This window comes from Urocitellus parryii, chromosome 8 (genome assembly GCF_045843805.1).
Source record: "Urocitellus parryii isolate mUroPar1 chromosome 8, mUroPar1.hap1, whole genome shotgun sequence".
Classification (NCBI taxonomy): Eukaryota; Metazoa; Chordata; class Mammalia; order Rodentia; family Sciuridae; genus Urocitellus; species Urocitellus parryii.
This window is the reverse complement of record NC_135538.1, coordinates 28,653,433-28,668,066: the sequence shown is the minus strand read 5'-3', so window position 1 is coordinate 28,668,066 and position 14,634 is coordinate 28,653,433. Positions and strand designations below refer to the sequence as shown.

Sequence of the window (14,634 nt, the reverse complement as noted above, 5' to 3'; positions counted from 1 at the left end):
GAAGTCAGTGGGAGAAATGTAGTAGGCACTGAGTTATATGACTAGTGATTTACATCTTATTATTTATAAAGGAAAATAAAACTTTATCATCACTGCAAATTTTGCTAATTATCTTTTCCTACAACTGCTGAAAGCAGAGTCAGATATTTAATTAGGAACTTAAGTGACTGAGCCTAGGGACTAATTAATCAACTAAAAATTCTGTTCTTCATGTGCTCTGGCCAAAGCGACCACTGCAATGATAGAGTAAAGCTCTTTGCACCAGGAGGCAGACAAGTATATACACGTATATACATGCATGTGCATTCATATACAGTAAGCACATTAAATGCTGCAGGAAAGGCAACTAAACAAGGGCTAAAGTTGTTTTCAATGGTACATTATTATGTGTTGGAGGGGACCCCTGCTAAAAATCAATCTTATGCACACAGACAATTTTTGTAAAAGTAATTCAGGTAATATAGCGTTAACATGGATTTCCTTATTGCCCCTCTCAAAGTTAGGCAATAGCTAGACAGGATTATTTGAAACCATTACCTTGTTCCAAATTTTCTTACAAGTTTTCTTAAAGTTTCTATTCTCAACATTGAGAACCAGAAATTTGTAAAACTGGGTCATGTTAGCAGTACTGTTAAGCAAGGCATCAAACATACAGTGCATTCTGAGGGGTTAACAAAATTAACAGCATAAAACTGTAATGTACCAAGTTAAGGACTGCAAAAATATTAGCTCTGAAATGCAGAGGATGTGCTGTGAATGGACAATTGCTTTTCTGCAGCGCCTAGTGGGAAAACAAGGACTTTGTGTGTTGCAAATGCCTAACTGCAGCTCCTCCATTTCCTCTGCTTTATCTTTTATTTCTGGCTGGTGAAACAAAGACGGGTGTCAGTAGTTACATCTTGATTGACATTTTTTTTTCTAATAAAACGAAGTCGCTTTGTGTCTCAAGTAGAAGCCCAAAGTTAACTAGTTGCTACTCTAAAATTGGTATCTCATTTATAAGAATTTTTACCTGGCACTAAGCTGTCTGATTTCAGAGTGCACTCACTCAGTTGAATGACGTGTGACAAAATTAGTGTTGACTCCATTTCAGCAAATTAGCTTGGAGAAACTCTTTTGAATCAAGTTACTTAGGACAAGGGTGGAAAAATCCAAAATGTGTTAGGAGAAGACCTGAGCTTAAGGAAAACAATTATATCAGTACACCTTTTAATGCCCAGCCCAGTGTTCAGCATAAAGCCACTGTTGGTGCTTGACATAAACCTAGTTAAAATGTTTGCTGTCAATTTACTACCCAGCATATATTGCAAATTATTTAAATAAATTTCAAACATGGCATTTTAAACTATCTTTGGAAAATGTTTTCAGTGTTAGTCCAGACTAAAATATCATCTGGAAATCAACTGTCAACGATACACAGGAGGGCATTCCAAACATTGGCGAGCGCTATTTTCAGCAAAGGGACATCTTAAATGCAAAAGTAAAATGACCAAGTTTCCTCAAAATGTACAACCTGAGCAACACCTCTGCCTAGTAGTTATTCTTCCACAGTCTAATTTGTTGTTAGCCAGGCTTGAAACACAGGGGAAACTGCTTGTTGACTCACAGAACGTAGTGTTGGAAGGGATTTATTAAGTGGTAAACTAATCCCAAGCATGACTAAAAGGGCTTCATTATATTAAAGACAACTGTCAAATTTAAGGATCAGAACGGACTTGGGAACAACCAGGTATAGAAGTTAACAGGTATTATAAGTGGCTCACCTCACATTGCTGAGGGATATGATTTATAAAAGAAACTTCTATGTGCAGAAAATTTTATCCAAAGATAAAAATTACCATCTTAAAGATTGTGCCCCCCCTCAAAAGTCTATGGACAAATAGGAGTCTCCTCTGACAGTCACATATGGCTAAGGAAGAAGGGATTTAGCATTTGGAAATTTAGGGGTCACTCACACAGAGGTGAGAGCATCCCTATTAGTACCTCCCCATGGTGACATCCCCACTTCTTCTAAGAATACACTCAGGGGCCTCATCCCTCATCCATACAAGAGGCACCTTGGGGTTGGTACCATTGGTTCTACAAGCATCCTTAGTGTCTCTATTGATATCCAGGCTTTGATTCATTAATGTGGTTAATATGCAGATTTGAGGAAAAGAAGATGCAGAAACCCAAACTGAATGAGTCTTTACTATGTGTCAGGCACTGTTAGAAACTTGAACAGAGAAAGGGAAATGTGTCTCAGTTCTAGTGTATAATCAAGGCATTTATACTTTTCTTCTTCCCCCAAATCACCTAGGTATCTATATGTATAATTTGTACTTAGAGAATGATCACATGAAGTGAACAGACAGGGAAGTGGACAGAGATAGACAATAAAGTGAACATCCTCATTCAGGCTCCAACTAACTGGGTGATCTAAACTACCTACTTATTCTTTGCTTCAGTTTCCTCATTTGTAAAAGAAACCGGTTATATTGGGTTATTTCTAACATTCCTTTAGGTCAAGTTTTTGTAGTATACTTATTCAGAGGTTTCTTTTTACGTTATTTATATTTCCTCAAAATGTACAACCTGAGCAACACCTCTGCCTAGTAGTTATTCTTCCACAGTCTAATTTGTTGTTAGCCAGGCTTGAAACACAGGGGAAACTGCTTGTTGACTCACAGAACGTAGTGTTGGAAGGGATTTATTAAGTGGTAAACTAATCCCAAGCATGACTAAAAGGGCTTCATTATATTAAAGACAACTGTCAAATTTAAGGATCAGAGTAGACTTGGGAACAACCAGTTATTTGTAATGCAAATGTAAGTGTCAAACTTTAACTCATACAACATTGCTGCATGCTTTCAGCATGTCAAGAGCCACGTCTGTAGAGGTGAAGTGAATATAAAGATAGGCAAATAATGATCCACCCCTTCAGAAACAAATGAGTGAAGACCATGCAGAGCAATAAAGGAATTAAAGAAGTTTGGGAGTGTTTTGTCAGTGTTTTGTTACTTTGATCAAAAGGCCTGACAAAAACAATGCAGAGGAGGAAAACTTTCTTGGGGCTCATGGTTTCAGAGGTTCAGTTCATGATTGGCCAATTCCCATTGATTCTGAGTCCAAGATGAGGCAGAATATCATGGAGGAAGGATATGGTGAAAGAAACAGCTCAGGAAGTGACAACCAAGAAATAGAGGGATCTCTGCTCACAAAGGACAGATATAAACTCCACAGGTACATCCCCAGGGATCTACATCCTCCAGCCATATCCCACCTGCCTACAGTTACTACCCAGTTAATCCATATCAGCAGATTAGTCCACTGATTAGGTTAAGGCTCCCAAAACCCATCCGTTTCACCTCTGAAAAATTCTTGCATTGTCTTACCCATGAGCGTTTGGGGAACACCTCATATCTAAACTGTAATAGGGAGGAAGATTATGATGAAGAAAAACCACAGGAAAGGCAAGATGGAGTACAATAAATGAAATTTTATATCCATCTAGATATTTATTTTTACTATGATGATTTTTTATTATGGTCAGTTGAAGACATTGTTACTCTTTTGAGCTCATGTTTGTAATGGTGTTCTTAAAAAATAGGATGTTAAAGACAGCCAAAGTTTTACCAGGGCTGATTAAGCTACTATACCTATCTGAGATATCATGAATCCATGTATTGAGACTACTTTCACCATCCCTTGAACTTAGATTCCCTAGGAGTTATTGGAAGCAGGAGTCCTTTGAGAAAGAGCAGCCAGGATCCCCGCAGGCATTTGATGTAAAAAAGGAAGGTTCACAGAAGAGATGGGCTTGAACACTGGTGCAGTCCAGTGTCTGGAAGTGTCTAGTAGTGGCTCAGAATTTCCAGAGATTACTTGTCTAAAACAGGACTGTCAGATGCCTCTGCCTTTCCACATTCTAAGAAGATTAATATTGAATCCTTAATCCTGCATTTGTTTTTATTCTTCCACCTTTCATCCCTTATTTATACCACTTCTTTTTATAGTATGCCATAACTCAGTTATCTAAATTTACATAATTTGCTTCCAAGATAGTCCCATTGCCAAAGAAAAACATAAACAAAACAAGGCCCTGGGTTGGAATTTCTCCCCAGCAGGACCCTGGGGAGATAACCTCTCTGCCTTATTTCTCTCCTGTGAGGTTGATGCTTCTCCATGGTTATAGCCCTTCTCGAGACACATAGATGTGTTTTGTGTTCACTGAAGCTGGGAGCTTCAATGTTATGAGACAAACATCTTTTTCCTAAATGTCAATCATGCCCTAGATTTTCTATATGACTTCATTTAGTATCTCTTCAACTCCAATTCTAATTTCTTTAGAGAATAACTGGAAATGTTAATAACTAAGTGACAATCATTATTATGATCAGTCGAAGGCATGGTTATTCTTTTGAAATCATATTTGTAATGGTGTTCTTAAAAAATAGGAAAGCTAAAGTTTTGCCAGGGGAAAAGAAAAAAATTGGTGAACTAATTGTCCATTAAATATCTATTCTGAGACCTTGACCCCTTGGGGGCAGGATTGCTGCCTCTTCTAGTGGTAAACAGTGGTAACAGTTTGGTTACCCTAACCCAGACAGTGGTATATCCTATGTGGCTCAGAGACTTCTGTCTGACATCTCTTCTGAGTGTGGGTTAACAGCTCATCCTGGCTGATAGGGAGCAAGTTTTATTATTTTGGATAACCCTAACAATGTGACCCAACTCACCAAAAAATCTATTCAGCAATATGAATTCTTAATATTATTTTTGAGTACCTCAATATTTTTTAAAATATAAATCCTATCATGAATACTGTCTACACTGATTTGCATAGTCAAGAAGTATGAAAATAATAGCTGAAGCCAGTATGCCATGCCACATTCTTGTCATTTAAAGTTCCTTCCTGCTTTCCCTCCCTCCCTCCCTCCCTCCCTCTCCCTTTCCCTTCTTTTCTTTCTTCTTTCCTCCCTCACTCCCTCTTTGCCTCCTTACCTCTTCTTTCACCTTCTTCTCCTCCCCCTCTTCCTCCTCTTTCTTCTCCTCTTCCTCCTCCCTCATCTGTAGGGTGAAGATTGAAATAGACAAAGATTGATAATGAGGTTTTGATGTTTTTTTTTTTTGCGTAAAATATCAAGGGTTTTATTTTTCCTCTGTAGTGATTTGTGAATTAGCCTGAAGTTTAATTTAAATTCCTCCTAAGATTTTTTTCTTATTAAAATCTTCTGTGTTCTCTTGTCATAATTAATATATAAACAAGAAACTTATAAAATATCCTTTCTACAAGATGAAAATCATTATCTGCCTACTGCTTCAGATATACACAAAAAGTCTTCTGTTCAAAAATGGGTTTTATACATGACTTAAATATATTGAAGACTATTTTTAAGAGTCTTGAACTCTAAGAATTTTCTTCTTTTCTCCTGGTATGGTATGGGGGGGGCACATCTGGGCCCCAAACTGGTGTGAGCAGTGTGCTTTCACAGGTCCAGTGTAGATGTGGGGAATGTACCATTTGTCTGAGTTAATAAAAACTTGGTATCTGAAGGTACCAGATGGGCAATGCTTTAAATCCTTTTTGACCATAGCAAATCTTAGTTGAAAACATACATAATTATCTATTATTATATTTTTTGTAATATTAAATATCAGAAGCTATGTGATGTTAAAATAGGTAAATTGTTGAATACATTGTTTTAAATCAATGCAATATAATGCCATATAGCTATTTTTTTAATGTGGTATGTGCAAACAATCCAGAATGATTTTTCAGAAGCAGTAAGTGGAAAAATATCTACATTAACATTTATATAAATACATATGCATATTCATATACACTATAGAAAATTTCCAAATTCAAATTAAAATATTATAGTGAATACCGTTGGAGTACAGGATAGGAACAAGACTTAATTTATATATATATATATATATATATATATATATAAATTAAGTCTTGTTCCTATCCTGTATATATATATATATATATACACATATATATATATATGTATATAAATAAATAAATAAATATGTATATATATATATATATATTCAGAATTGTTCAACTTTTCCCATAATAAATTTATTGCATTTACAGTAGAAATAATTTATTTGTTATTGTGTGATATTTTAAGTTGAAATAAAAGAGGATTAAAGGGAGAGTCCTATTTTCCTTTTAGATTCCTTTGTTAGCATCTTCCTTGAAGAATCTGAATTGTTCCCATGTGCCTTTGATATTGTTAGGAAGGAGAATGTCCTAGAAGCAGGAGTTCTGCACAGGAGAAGACAGAGAGCCCATTGCCCCAGCTTGAGTGACTGGGCCAGTCAGTCCTCTGGCACCACTTTCCTCCAGAACTGAGGGACTTAGACTCTTAAGTTCCTCCCAGTTTGGAAAGAAGTCTAAGAAAACTTCTTGTCCTATTGCATGCCCAACTGTTTAAGATCTTCCTCCGTAAACTGAATACACATATTTTACAGGTTTGGACATTTTCACTAAATTTTCTGTTTCAGACTTGATCAGTATTTGAACATTTTCAAATTAATTAAATATGAAAAACATATTTTTCCCAAATACTGTTTAGAGAAACCACACACCATAGAGAGACTTTTTAAATAAAATTATACTATAATATCAGTTCTTCATAAAACAGAAAACACTATTTACATTAAGTGTCCAGCAATAGGACGGACAGCAGAATACATCAGACACTAGAAAGGCAATATGTCAATCAATGGAAGGGTAACTGATGTGATACAGCAATTTGTATACGGGGTAAAAGTGGGAGTTCATAATCCACTTGAATCAAACCATGTAATATGATGTATTAAGAACTATGTAATGTTATGAACGACCAATAAAAAAAAAATAAAAAAATAAAAATAAAAAATAAAAAATACATTAAGTGTCCAGGTTGTGCAGTTACCCAAGCAACTCATGCTGCTTTAGTTTGAATATAATTTATATATTTCTGGGTTTTCCAGGAGTTAAAAAAAAAGGCCTTCATTTCCCTTTCTCATTATGCCACTTGCCAGCTGTGTTCAGCCAGATGAAAGGACTCAGTCATTCACAAAAGTGTAGAAAGCATTCTTGTGAAAGGAGATGCCACAGTAATATGGAGGTCTAAAGAATGCCTCAATTTAGAAAAAGGTCATTAAATCTAAAAAAAAAAAAAAAAAACAAAGTTGTTTTCTATGTGATAGAAATATAGTATAATTCCATGTCCTTAAGACTAGTTTTCTTGCTTTTCAATTAAATGAAAACCCAGTTTCAATTTAGTTTTTAGTATGATTTGGAAAATATGTTTTAGTCATTTAAAATACATAGTAATTTTTATTTCCTGTTTCTCTAGACCTTTATTATTGCATGGGAACCAAGAATAATCTTTTAGGTTAAAATAAAGCAAAGGGGATAAACATTAAACAGGAATGTATGTGATAGCAGCTTTGGATAGCCATAATTAACAGTCTAATTTTTCTGTTTAGATCTCTTTTAATCACTAAAGAGTCATTATAAGAAAAAATATTTCAATGACTTATAAAAAAATACTTGATAAGGACTGTTTTCTTTTTTACTGAATACATGGTCCCCAAGTGCCCATGCATGGGTGCATGAGCAAGAGATTGAGAACAAGGCCCTTCTCAAACTTAAAGATAAAATGAGTATAAAAGTTTTATGTGTAATATTTAAGTCAAAACAAACAAACAAAATAGTGAGTTGGAGAACAGTGTACCAAGGTATATTGTTCCCTCTAATGTAAATCTTTAAAAGTCAAATAAATATATTTATTGAATTAAATGGCAACAATATGTAATTTTTAAAAATTCAGCTTGTGTATTTTGTGTAGAAGGAGATAAGGAAAAGAAGAAATAAATGAGGACCAAACTGCTTTTCAAGTAGCACTGAACTTGTAACCTAAAGCCCGGGGTTCAAGTTCAGGATGCTAAGATTGTTACTTGTGGCAAGTTATTTAACATCTTTGGCTTTCAAAACTCCAAAGTGTAAAATTTAAAACAAAATATCATTAGGTTCTATCATTTCTGGCTTTCATACATAATTAGATACTTCTCCATTCACAACACAAATGCCACATCACTTAGTTCTCATATCATTGCTGTCAGGTAGGATTAATTAAGTCCATTTAAAAGGGAAGAAAATTGAGGCACAGAAAAATCACAGCTAATAGAATTGGGGTTCAATCTCAGCTTTTTGGTGATAATGTTTAATTGTTTTTATATATTTATTTATTTTTTTCCTAGAAAGTTTTTTTTGATTCTTTTTTTTATTATTAGTTGTTCAAAACATTACAAAGCTCTTGACATATCATATTTCATACATTTGATTCAAGCAGATTATGAACTCCCATTTTTACCCCGTATACATATTGCAGATTCACATCAGTTCCACATCCACTTTTTTACATACTGCCATACTAGTGTCTATTGTATTCTCCTGCCCTTCCTATCCTCTACTATCCCCCCTCCCCCTCCTCTCCCCTCTCCTCCCATCTTCTCTCTCTACCCCATCTACTGTAATTCATTTCTCTCTCTTGTTTTTTTCCCCTTTCCCCTCACTTCCTCTTATATGCAATTTTGTATAACAATGAGGGTCTCCTTCCTTTACCATGCAATTTCCCTTCTCTCTCTCTTTCTCTCCGCCCTCTCGACCCTGTTTATGGTGATCTTCTTCTCATGCTCTTCCTCTCTATTCTGTTCTTAGTTGCTCTCCTTTTTATATATTTAAAACCCATCTTTAATCATTCTAAGTATGAGGTAGGAAACATTTTTTAAAATATTTCTACAAAGAATAAAAACATCTGTTTCAAAAATTTTAAAGCATTATTTATATACAGCAGGTTCAAATATATAAAGGAACAACATTACTTCATTTTAAATGCATTCATAAGGGACAAATTTGACACTTTAGACTTCAAAAGTTCTGCTCTTTGGACTGGGGATGTGGCTCAAGCGGTAATGCGTTCGCCTGGCATGCACGGGGCGCTGGGTTCGATCCTCAGCACCACATAAAATAAAAAATAAAGATGTTGTGTCCACCAAAAACTGAAAACTAAATATTAAAAAATTCTCTTTCTCTCTCTCTCTCTCTTAAAAAAAAAAGTTCTGCTCTGAGATGCAGAAGAGCATAACAGTAAGCAATGCACAACTTGATAACCTTCCACTTGGTTTGCTTTTTAGCTCTGTGACCACATTCAAGTTACTTAATCTCTCCAGACCTTACTCTTCTTATTTATGAAATGAAGGTGTTTATAGTATTGTCCTCATAAGATTGTTGAGGAGATGAAATGCATTTTACTTTTAAAGTGCTTAGAAGAGAGTATGGAAGAAAGTAAGCATGTGAGCATATTAGCTAGTACTATTGTTTTACAAGTTTTGAAAAATATTTCATGGGGTTATAATTATTTTGCAAATACTGTTGATGACTGTGCTAAACATTTAAGAAACATAGATTACAGAAACATGGCTACAGAATATTTTTCCTCAAGAATTCCTGTGCTGGGAGTTTGATTCCCAGTGTAGCCATACTGGGAGGTGGAACCTGGAGGAGGTGTTTCATTCATGGTGGGCAGAACTCTCATAATGGATTAGTGTCATTAACATGTGGGGTGGGTTAGTCATCCCGAGAGTGGGTTGCTATGAAGGGAACCTGCTCTCACCTGGTCCTCCAATGCTGGCTTGCTTTCTCCCTTTTACCTTCTGCCATGCTGTGAAGCATCCATCTAGATACTGGAACCACGGTTTGGAGTTTCCATGCCTCCAGAACTGGAAGAATACATTTCTTTTCTTTATAAATTAACAGGTCTCAGGTACTCTGTTATAAAAATAGAACACAGACTAAGACAAGTTTTTTCTTTTCAAATTTTTACCTTTTGTATTAAACAATAGCACATATAACTGAAAATTACCAAACATATAAACTCACAGTATTATTCACTTGTTGTAAGTGAATCTCTTTGTAACTGAGCCAAGTCAAGAAATATATATATTTATATACATAAATATTTTTTACATCAGCAGCACCTCAGAAATCCCATCACATTTCCTCTATTCTTTCATTCAACATTATATCATGTTGACTCAGTTGGTTGATGCATATAATTGTATTTTTTTTTGTTTTCATTGTTGCATGATGTTTAATTATCTGAATGTACAACATCTATTTGTCCATTCTGTTGTGGAAAACATTAAAATTCTGTTCAGGTTCAGTTTTTAATAATAAATAATGCAGGCTCAGGTATTTGTTTTCCCGTCTTTGGGTGCCTGTGCCTGTGTATTTCTGTTGAGCATATACCTAGGAATAAAGTTGCTGGGCCACAGGGAATGTTCATGTTCAATGTTAGTAGAAAATTCAAAATTTCTCAAAGTTATTAAAAAAATTTACACTCTCACCAATAGTGTATTTTGGTTGCTCTACTTCTTCAAATTCTATACATTAGTATTTCTGGAAGATGTGTTGTGGAGGCTTTTTTAATATGCATTTTCCTAATTATTAATGAGATAAATAAGTTTAAGTACATTTTCATATATATTAGCCATGTAAACATCTTTGTTGTCAAGAATCAGATGGAGTCATTTTGTATATTAGTTTACAGGAATTCTTTATTACTTTATACAACTTTTATTATTATTTGTGTCACAAATATTTTCTTTCATTGGTAAAATTTCCCATTCTTCTTCAGGATTATTTTGATCAATTTCTGTTCTCTACATTTCCACATACATTTGAGGAATAACTTAAGATTCCCCCCTAAAAAATCCAAAGCACTGTTGAGATATAGAACAATTAGGGAAGCCAGTTCTTTCCTGAGTTTTCAATTTATGAACATAGTATACCTATCCATTAATTAAAATCCGTGTTAAATTCTCCCAACAATATCTTCTAGCTGGATTTGTGGCCATTATAGACATTCCTTGCCAATATAAATGTAGAATTTTTGTAATTTCCTGGTGCATAGAAATTTTATCATGATAAAATATCCCTTAAATTATTTTGTATTCACTTTTACTTTGACAGTAAAAATCCATAAAAGAAACTTTCCATGTGTTGACATGGTTTACCCTTTTCCATTCTTTTACTTTTTTATTTTCTATATGTTTCTGTTTTAGATGAGTCCCTTTACAAGGAGATAAGTAAGTTTTGTTTTATCATTCAATCTTATTATCTTTTATTGGAGTATTTAGAACTTTTCTATTTAATGTAATTAGTGATTTAGTTCACCTGAGTTCAGTCTATTTGTTCTTCCTGCTCTACTTTTTTTTCCCTCCTTGCTTTAATTTCTTGGGATTAAGAATTTTTGTCATTGCATTGTCCTCTTCCCATTAGCTTGTTATTTTTATAGTCATTTATACCACTCTACTGATTAGCACTGAAGCACAGAATGCATCTATAACCTAATCAAAGTGTGATGCAAATTAGTATTTTTATCCCTTTGTGGGAAGTGTAAGAACTTGAAATGCTATAACTACCTTTGTACTCATCCTGAACTATATGCTCGCTAGGTATTTAATTTTATATAATTTAGTTTTGCAATAATAATTTTATTATGATTATATAATAATATATTTTTAATTCCTTCCTCTATCTCTGAGATCCCATATAGAATTTTCCTTAGTAATGATTTAACTTGAGTTGTGTTTCTTGACTTTGTTTGAAATGATTTTATGTAATCTTGATATCTCAAACGTGCTTTTCCTGGGACTAAAATTCTAGATAGGTAATCCCCGTCCCTCGACGCCCCCCCCCCACCACCACACACAAAATTTAAGATATTTTTACATTGCTTTATTACTTTCATTGTTTCTGAGGGTAAATCAGATAATAATCTTTAAAAAGTAATTTGTTCTTTCCTCTGCTTGTAATAATTTGTTTTCATTTTTGACTTCTTATAAGTTTGCCATGATTGCTCAGATATGATTATTTGCACTTATTCTAATTTGGAATCTTTATGGTTCCTTAAATTGTATCCTGATATCTTTTAACAATTTTGGAAAATTCGTATTAGTTGTCTCTTTTAATATTCATTCTGTTTCATTTTCTCTTACTTTCTTCTCTTCCTCCTCTTTCTTCTTCTTCTTCTTGTATTGTGGACTGAAGCCACAGCCTCATGTGTGCTAGGCAAGCACTCTACAACTGAACTATATCCCCAACCCCCCTTTTTTATTTTGTATTTTGAGATAGAGTCTTGCTAAGTTACCCAGGCTGACCTCAAAGTTGTGATCCTCCTGCTTCTGCTATCCAAGTAGCTGAGGTGTGCCACTGCATCTGGCTCTGTCTTACCTTTCTTATGGGACCCCAATCATGTGTATGTTCAAGTTTTGGATTTACCTACCTCCACTATTTGCCTTTGATCTCTTTGTTCTTCATTTTGAATACTTCTTTTGATGACTATTTCATTTTCCTAATTCTTTCTTCAGCTACATATAATCAGTTACTTAACCCATTAAATGATTTCTTAATTCAGTTCACAATTTTCTAAGCTTTTTGTCTTTGTAGTTTCTGTCAAAATTCTCAATCTTGTTTATCATATTGTGGAACATATTCTCTTTAAGATTTTAAAATTTTGTAACTGTTTTAGTTGGATCTCGTTAGTGTCTATATCTATTGTCTGCTGGTTGGTTCAAATTGTCTTGACATTTATCCTGAGTTAAATTTTTTTATTTCACTATGGCTATTATAACATTATTTTTAATGGAACACTGACCCTTGTATATGTGTGTGTGTGTGTGCGTGAGAGTATGTGTGTGTGTGTGTGTATGTGTGTGTGTGTGTGTGTGTGTGTGCATGAGAGAGTGTGTGTGTGTGTGTGTGTGTGTAGGTAAGTAGGTAGATAGATAGTTAGACAGAAAGAAACTTGAGGTTGAGTGCAATGTAGATTTTTCCAGATAGAATTTATATTTGTTTCTGTGAAGTTATCAGCAACACTAACAATCCCAACTGTCTTAACCTGATTTTATGTTGAATGAAAAAAGGCACTTAAGGCAGCAGCTGGCACTTACTAAACATGCACCTACTTCTCTTTCCCTTTCATTGTTTTCTTAAAAAATGAAGAAAGAAAGTACAAGAAGAAAGTATTAGGGAAAACATATATGACATTAAAAGTTCCCATTATACACCAGAAGTAAATTTTCAAATGTTGTTTCATTTTTTAACTTTTCTCTTCTGTCTGAAATAAATTTAAAAGTGGGAAGTCATATCCATAAAAATCATGAAATAAGTAAATAATAAGAAGTATGAGTTAAATTTTTGTATTTCACTATGGCTATTATAACATTATTAAATAATTTTAAAACAAAAAAATTACAATCCATTCTATCTCATAATTGTTATCTGCAAGTAGTACTTTGACAAACATCATTTTTAACACTGCTGATATGCTAGAGAGCTCTTGGGTAAAGAAATAGTTATTATAGACTCTGCTTTTCATCTGTACTTCACATTTCTAATCAAGGATAGCTACCAAAATATATTTCTTAGTTCTTGATTTTTGGATTTATAAATTTTGTGTATGAAAGTTATTGTTGTCTTATACAGTAGCTAATATAAATTAGCTTAAATGTGCTCTTAGTAACTTTCTTCATTATCCAAATTATTTAATAACTTAGTTTCATACAAGTCAATTTAATGTTTCTGAATTATAATCCATATACATCATAAACATATAAAATTATTTTCAGTATCATATCCATGTCCTATAGAATTTATAAATTAGATAGTTGCAAATAAAATAAGCCATGGAGTAAACTTAGTTAGGCTATAGTCAAATTCTGATTTAGTTACATAAAACCAGGTCTTTGGTGTTTCGTATTATGTATAGACTCTATCAGTTCATTACCTTTTCTAGGGTGTTTGTGTTTTCATAGTACTTTCTGTGTTTTTTCCAGTGCTAGGTTACCTTTGGAGCATAGGTAAATTGAATTATAATTAATAAGTACAAATTATGCTAAGTCTTTAACCTAGAATTCAATCATTAATTATTTATGAGCAAGTTATAAAAAGCTTAAAAATATATGTGTGTAAAGAGAAATATTAAACAGTTTCAAATGCACTTGATATAAATTTCAGGATTCTTTTTATAAATCGATGTATATTTATAGTTTCATACAATATGTGGTCTTTTTGTTCCTTTTCAAAATAGAAATTGAAAATTGGCATATCCAAAAGAATGAATATTTATAACTTTTAACTATGTCACCAAATGTATGCTAAAATATATTAAATTGAAAAAATATGAAGTAAGATATATGAAGTGTTACTATGTTCAGTTGATAATATATATCTTACAGTTAACTTAAGGAAAATTGACTTAATATTTCATCCAAAGGGCTAAGTAAATTTTCATGTGTTACCTGATAAACTTTTTCACTGAGAAGAATTTTTAACTTTATAGAGTAATAGCCAAGGGTTACTACAATCTGGGAATACAGAAGTAAAAAATAACAGTTATGTATAGTTTGTAATTGTTTCTTCCTCAAATTCTGAGGAAAGGGGGATGAGCTGTTTGTTCTGGCTGTTAAAACAAGTATTTATTCTATTTCTTCTTAATAGAAATGCAAAAAAAGATAGCTTAAGAAATGAATGCATAAATGAATTTTCAAAGTTCATTTTATAAAAATAATAATTTCTAATCCTGG

The 14,634-nt window shown here is 33.5% G+C and overlaps 1 protein-coding gene across 1 annotated transcript in view; it reads left to right on the top strand.

Annotated features, from left to right (window-relative positions):
- Window positions 1–14,634, top strand: part of Pde7b (phosphodiesterase 7B) — a 307,847-nt gene that overhangs the window by 951 nt on the left and 292,262 nt on the right. The window lies entirely within an intron of this gene.